Raw genomic sequence first — 7,388 nt, forward strand, 5'->3', positions numbered from 1 at the left:
CCACATTGATCGCAGTGTCTCCAGAAACGGCATTCAAGGAGCCAGGACCTTTTCTCCCTACACTGTCCATTGAGTTGTCCTCAAAACCAATATACATCCTGCTATATCTCCCACATGGAAAGTGCCAGGAGGGAGAAGTGGGGATTATGTTTAGACTTTCTCGGAACTGCTTCAAATCAACTAGATATCTTTGTGCTGTAAATCTCCCAACAGCCAAACGCAAAAGCAGCAAACATCTCGCTGTATGTCCCACATCCAAAGTGCCAAGAGAGAGCTTGCTCTCCCTGTCTTTGAGTACTGTTTTCACTGTCCCGGTTACCTCTTTGCTAACGTTCTCTTCAGAGCTGCAGTGAAACCAGGAACCACGTGGAGAAGGCACCCACACTGAAAGTGCCTGGAGGGAACACTGGGCCTTCTTCTCAGTGTCTCTGACATAGGGTTTCACTGTCCCGGGAAAGTCTCTGCTAACACCCTGCAGAGCGCAGTGCCCAATATACAGAAACGTCTTGCGGTATCTCCTACAGGGAAAGTGCCAGGAGGGAATTGTGGAGCTTGTTCTCAGTGTCTCTGAGAATTGCTCTGATTATCTGTGTGACCTCTTTGCTAAGACTCTCCAGAGAGCCGTCCTCAAAACCAACACACATCTTGACATATCTCCCACATTGATCGCAGTGTCTCCAGAAACGGCATTCAAGGAGCCAGGACCTTTTCTCCCTACACTGTCCATTGAGTTGTCCTCAAAACCAATATACATCCTGCTATATCTCCCACATGGAAAGTGCCAGGGGGGAGAAGTGGGGATTATGTTTAGACTTTCTCGGAACTGCTTCAAATCAACTAGATATCTTTGTGCTGTAAATCTCCCAACAGCCAAACGCAAAAGCAGCAAACATCTCGCTGTATGTCCCACATCCAAAGTGCCAAGAGAGAGCTTGCTCTCCCTGTCTTTGAGTACTGTTTTCACTGTCCCGGTTACCTCTTTGCTAACGTTCTCTTCAGAGCCGCAGTGAAACCAGGAACCACGTGGAGAAGGCACCCACACTGAAAGTGCCTGGAGGGAACACTGGGGCTTCTTCTCAGTGTCTCTGACATAGGGTTTCACTGTCCTGGGAAAGTCTCTGCTAACACCGTGCAGAGCGCTGTGCCCAATATACAGAAACGTCTTGCGGTATCTCCTACAGGGAAAGTGCCAGGAGGGAATTGTGGAGCTTGTTCTCAGTGTCTCTGAGAATTGCTCTGATTATCTGTGTGACCTCTTTGCTAAGACTCTCCGGAGAGACATCCTCAAAACCAACACACATCTTGACATATCTCCCACATTGATCGCAGTGTCTCCAGAAACGGCATTCAAGGAGCCAGGACCTTTTCTCCCTACACTGTCCATTGAGTTGTCCTCAAAACCAATATACATCCTGCTATATCTCCCACATGGAAAGTGCCAGGAGGGAGAAGTGGGGATTATGTTTAGACTTTCTCGGAACTGCTTCAAATCAACTAGATATCTTTGTGCTGTAAATCTCCCAACAGCCAAACGCAAAAGCAGCAAACATCTCGCTGTATGTCCCACATCCAAAGTGCCAAGAGAGAGCTTGCTCTCCCTGTCTTTGAGTACTGTTTTCACTGTCCCGGTTACCTCTTTGCTAACATTCTCTTCAGAGCTGCAGTGAAACCAGGAACCACGTGGAGAAGGCACCCACACTGAAAGTGCCTGGAGGGAACACTGGGGCTTCTTCTCAGTGTCTCTGACATAGGGTTTCACTGTCCTGGGAAAGTCTCTGCTAACACCGTGCAGAGCGCTGTGCCCAATATACAGAAACGTCTTGCGGTATCTCCTACAGGGAAAGTGCCAGGAGGGAATTGTGGAGCTTGTTCTCAGTGTCTCTGAGAATTGCTCTGATTATCTGTGTGACCTCTTTGCTAAGACTCTCCAGAGAGACGTCCTCAAAACCAACACACATCTTGACATATCTCCCACATTGATCGCAGTGTCTCCAGAAACGGCATTCAAGGAGCCAGGACCTTTTCTCCCTACACTGTCCATTGAGTTGTCCTCAAAACCAATATACATCCTGCTATATCTCCCACATGGAAAGTGCCAGGAGGGAGAAGTGGGGATTATGTTTAGACTTTCTCGGAACTGCTTCAAATCAACTAGATATCTTTGTGCTGTAAATCTCCCAACAGCCAAACGCAAAAGCAGCAAACATCTCGCTGTATGTCCCACATCCAAAGTGCCAAGAGAGAGCTTGCTCTCCCTGTCTTTGAGTACTGTTTTCACTGTCCCGGTTACCTCTTTGCTAACGTTCTCTTCAGAGCTGCAGTGAAACCAGGAACCACGTGGAGAAGGCACCCACACTGAAAGTGCCTGGAGGGAACACTGGGCCTTCTTCTCAGTGTCTCTGACATAGGGTTTCACTGTCCCGGGAAAGTCTCTGCTAACACCCTGCAGAGCGCAGTGCCCAATATACAGAAACGTCTTGCGGTATCTCCTACAGGGAAAGTGCCAGGAGGGAATTGTGGAGCTTGTTCTCAGTGTCTCTGAGAATTGCTCTGATTATCTGTGTGACCTCTTTGCTAAGACTCTCCAGAGAGCCGTCCTCAAAACCAACACACATCTTGACATATCTCCCACATTGATCGCAGTGTCTCCAGAAACGGCATTCAAGGAGCCAGGACCTTTTCTCCCTACACTGTCCATTGAGTTGTCCTCAAAACCAATATACATCCTGCTATATCTCCCACATGGAAAGTGCCAGGGGGGAGAAGTGGGGATTATGTTTAGACTTTCTCGGAACTGCTTCAAATCAACTAGATATCTTTGTGCTGTAAATCTCCCAACAGCCAAACGCAAAAGCAGCAAACATCTCGCTGTATGTCCCACATCCAAAGTGCCAAGAGAGAGCTTGCTCTCCCTGTCTTTGAGTACTGTTTTCACTGTCCCGGTTACCTCTTTGCTAACGTTCTCTTCAGAGCCGCAGTGAAACCAGGAACCACGTGGAGAAGGCACCCACACTGAAAGTGCCTGGAGGGAACACTGGGGCTTCTTCTCAGTGTCTCTGACATAGGGTTTCACTGTCCTGGGAAAGTCTCTGCTAACACCGTGCAGAGCGCTGTGCCCAATATACAGAAACGTCTTGCGGTATCTCCTACAGGGAAAGTGCCAGGAGGGAATTGTGGAGCTTGTTCTCAGTGTCTCTGAGAATTGCTCTGATTATCTGTGTGACCTCTTTGCTAAGACTCTCCGGAGAGACATCCTCAAAACCAACACACATCTTGACATATCTCCCACATTGATCGCAGTGTCTCCAGAAACGGCATTCAAGGAGCCAGGACCTTTTCTCCCTACACTGTCCATTGAGTTGTCCTCAAAACCAATATACATCCTGCTATATCTCCCACATGGAAAGTGCCAGGAGGGAGAAGTGGGGATTATGTTTAGACTTTCTCGGAACTGCTTCAAATCAACTAGATATCTTTGTGCTGTAAATCTCCCAACAGCCAAACGCAAAAGCAGCAAACATCTCGCTGTATGTCCCACATCCAAAGTGCCAAGAGAGAGCTTGCTCTCCCTGTCTTTGAGTACTGTTTTCACTGTCCCGGTTACCTCTTTGCTAACATTCTCTTCAGAGCTGCAGTGAAACCAGGAACCACGTGGAGAAGGCACCCACACTGAAAGTGCCTGGAGGGAACACTGGGGCTTCTTCTCAGTGTCTCTGACATAGGGTTTCACTGTCCTGGGAAAGTCTCTGCTAACACCCTGCAGAGCGCTGTGCCCAATATACAGAAACGTCTTGCGGTATCTCCTACAGGGAAAGTGCCAGGAGGGAATTGTGGAGCTTGTTCTCAGTGTCTCTGAGAATTGCTCTGATTATCTGTGTGACCTCTTTGCTAAGACTCTCCAGAGAGACGTCCTCAAAACAAACACACATCTTGACATATCTCCCACATTGATCGCAGTGTCTCCAGAAACGGCATTCAAGGAGCCAGGACCTTTTCTCCCTACACTGTCCATTGAGTTGTCCTCAAAACCAATATACATCCTGCTATATCTCCCACATGGAAAGTGCCAGGAGGGAGAAGTGGGGATTATGTTTAGACTTTCTCGGAACTGCTTCAAATCAACTAGATATCTTTGTGCTGTAAATCTCCCAACAGCCAAACGCAAAAGCAGCAAACATCTCGCTGTATGTCCCACATCCAAAGTGCCAAGAGAGAGCTTGCTCTCCCTGTCTTTGAGTACTGTTTTCACTGTCCCGGTTACCTCTTTGCTAACATTCTCTTCAGAGCTGCAGTGAAACCAGGAACCACGTGGAGAAGGCACCCACACTGAAAGTGCCTGGAGGGAACACTGGGGCTTCTTCTCAGTGTCTCTGACATAGGGTTTCACTGTCCCGGGAAAGTCTCTGCTAACACCCTGCAGAGCGCAGTGCCCAATATACAGAATCGTCTTGCGGTATCTCCTACAGGGAAAGTGCCAGGAGGGAATTGTGGAGCTTGTTCTCAGTGTCTCTGAGAATTGCTCTGATTATCTGTGTGACCTCTTTGCTAAGACTCTCCAGAGAGCCGTCCTCAAAACCAACACACATCTTGACATATCTCCCACATTGATCGCAGTGTCTCCAGAAACGGCATTCAAGGAGCCAGGACCTTTTCTCCCTACACTGTCCATTGAGTTGTCCTCAAAACCAATATACATCCTGCTATATCTCCCACATGGAAAGTGCCAGGGGGGAGAAGTGGGGATTATGTTTAGACTTTCTCGGAACTGCTTCAAATCAACTAGATATCTTTGTGCTGTAAATCTCCCAACAGCCAAACGCAAAAGCAGCAAACATCTCGCTGTATGTCCCACATCCAAAGTGCCAAGAGAGAGCTTGCTCTCCCTGTCTTTGAGTACTGTTTTCACTGTCCCGGTTACCTCTTTGCTAACATTCTCTTCAGAGCCGCAGTGAAACCAGGAACCACGTGGAGAAGGCACCCACACTGAAAGTGCCTGGAGGGAACACTGGGGCTTCTTCTCAGTGTCTCTGACATAGGGTTTCACTGTCCCGGGAAAGTCTCTGCTAACACCCTGCAGAGCGCAGTGCCCAATATACAGAAACGTCTTGCGGTATCTCCTACAGGGAAAGTGCCAGGAGGGAATTGTGGAGCTTGTTCTCAGTGTCTCTGAGAATTGCTCTGATTATCTGTGTGACCTCTTTGCTAAGACTGTCCAGAGAGCCGTCCTCAAAACCAACACACATCTTGACATATCTCCCACATTGATCGCAGTGTCTCCAGAAACGGCATTCAAGGAGCCAGGACCTTTTCTCCCTACACTGTCCATTGAGTTGTCCTCAAAACCAATATACATCCTGCTATATCTCCCACATGGAAAGTGCCAGGAGGGAGAAGTGGGGATTATGTTTAGACTTTCTCGGAACTGCTTCAAATCAACTAGATATCTTTGTGCTGTAAATCTCCCAACAGCCAAACGCAAAAGCAGCAAACATCTCGCTGTATGTCCCACATCCAAAGTGCCAAGAGAGAGCTTGCTCTCCCTGTCTTTGAGTACTGTTTTCACTGTCCCGGTTACCTCTTTGCTAACATTCTCTTCAGAGCTGCAGTGAAACCAGGAACCACGTGGAGAAGGCACCCACACTGAAAGTGCCTGGAGGGAACACTGGGGCTTCTTCTCAGTGTCTCTGACATAGGGTTTCACTGTCCCGGGAAAGTCTCTGCTAACACCGTGCAGAGCGCTGTGCCCAATATACAGAAACGTCTTGCGGTATCTCCTACAGGGAAAGTGCCAGGAGGGAATTGTGGAGCTTGTTCTCAGTGTCTCTGAGAATTGCTCTGATTATCTGTGTGACCTCTTTGCTAAGACTCTCCAGAGAGCCGTCCTCAAAACCAACACACATCTTGACATATCTCCCACATTGATCGCAGTGTCTCCAGAAACGGCATTCAAGGAGCCAGGACCTTTTCTCCCTACACTGTCCATTGAGTTGTCCTCAAAACCAATATACATCCTGCTATATCTCCCACATGGAAAGTGCCAGGAGGGAGAAGTGGGGATTATGTTTAGACTTTCTCGGAACTGCTTCAAATCAACTAGATATCTTTGTGCTGTAAATCTCCCAACAGCCAAACGCAAAAGCAGCAAACATCTCGCTGTATGTCCCACATCCAAAGTGCCAAGAGAGAGCTTGCTCTCCCTGTCTTTGAGTACTGTTTTCACTGTCCCGGTTACCTCTTTGCTAACGTTCTCTTCAGAGCTGCAGTGAAACCAGGAACCACGTGGAGAAGGCACCCACACTGAAAGTGCCTGGAGGGAACACTGGGCCTTCTTCTCAGTGTCTCTGACATAGGGTTTCACTGTCCCGGGAAAGTCTCTGCTAACACCCTGCAGAGCGCAGTGCCCAATATACAGAAACGTCTTGCGGTATCTCCTACAGGGAAAGTGCCAGGAGGGAATTGTGGAGCTTGTTCTCAGTGTCTCTGAGAATTGCTCTGATTATCTGTGTGACCTCTTTGCTAAGACTCTCCAGAGAGCCGTCCTCAAAACCAACACACATCTTGACATATCTCCCACATTGATCGCAGTGTCTCCAGAAACGGCATTCAAGGAGCCAGGACCTTTTCTCCCTACACTGTCCATTGAGTTGTCCTCAAAACCAATATACATCCTGCTATATCTCCCACATGGAAAGTGCCAGGGGGGAGAAGTGGGGATTATGTTTAGACTTTCTCGGAACTGCTTCAAATCAACTAGATATCTTTGTGCTGTAAATCTCCCAACAGCCAAACGCAAAAGCAGCAAACATCTCGCTGTATGTCCCACATCCAAAGTGCCAAGAGAGAGCTTGCTCTCCCTGTCTTTGAGTACTGTTTTCACTGTCCCGGTTACCTCTTTGCTAACATTCTCTTCAGAGCTGCAGTGAAACCAGGAACCACGTGGAGAAGGCACCCACACTGAAAGTGCCTGGAGGGAACACTGGGGCTTCTTCTCAGTGTCTCTGACATAGGGTTTCACTGTCCCGGGAAAGTCTCTGCTAACACCCTGCAGAGCGCTGTGCCCAATATACAGAAACGTCTTGCGGTATCTCCTACAGGGAAAGTGCCAGGAGGGAATTGTGGAGCTTGTTCTCAGTGTCTCTGAGAATTGCTCTGATTATCTGTGTGACCTCTTTGCTAAGACTCTCCAGAGAGCCGTCCTCAAAACAAACACACATCTTGACATATCTCCCACATTGATCGCAGTGTCTCCAGAAACGGCATTCAAGGAGCCAGGACCTTTTCTCCCTACACTGTCCATTGAGTTGTCCTCAAAACCAATATACATCCTGCTATATCTCCCACATGGAAAGTGCCAGGAGGGAGAAGTGGGGATTATGTTTAGACTTTCT

The sequence above is a fragment of the Larus michahellis genome, unplaced genomic scaffold (genome assembly GCF_964199755.1).
Source record: "Larus michahellis unplaced genomic scaffold, bLarMic1.1 SCAFFOLD_39, whole genome shotgun sequence".
Taxonomy (NCBI): Eukaryota; Metazoa; Chordata; class Aves; order Charadriiformes; family Laridae; genus Larus; species Larus michahellis.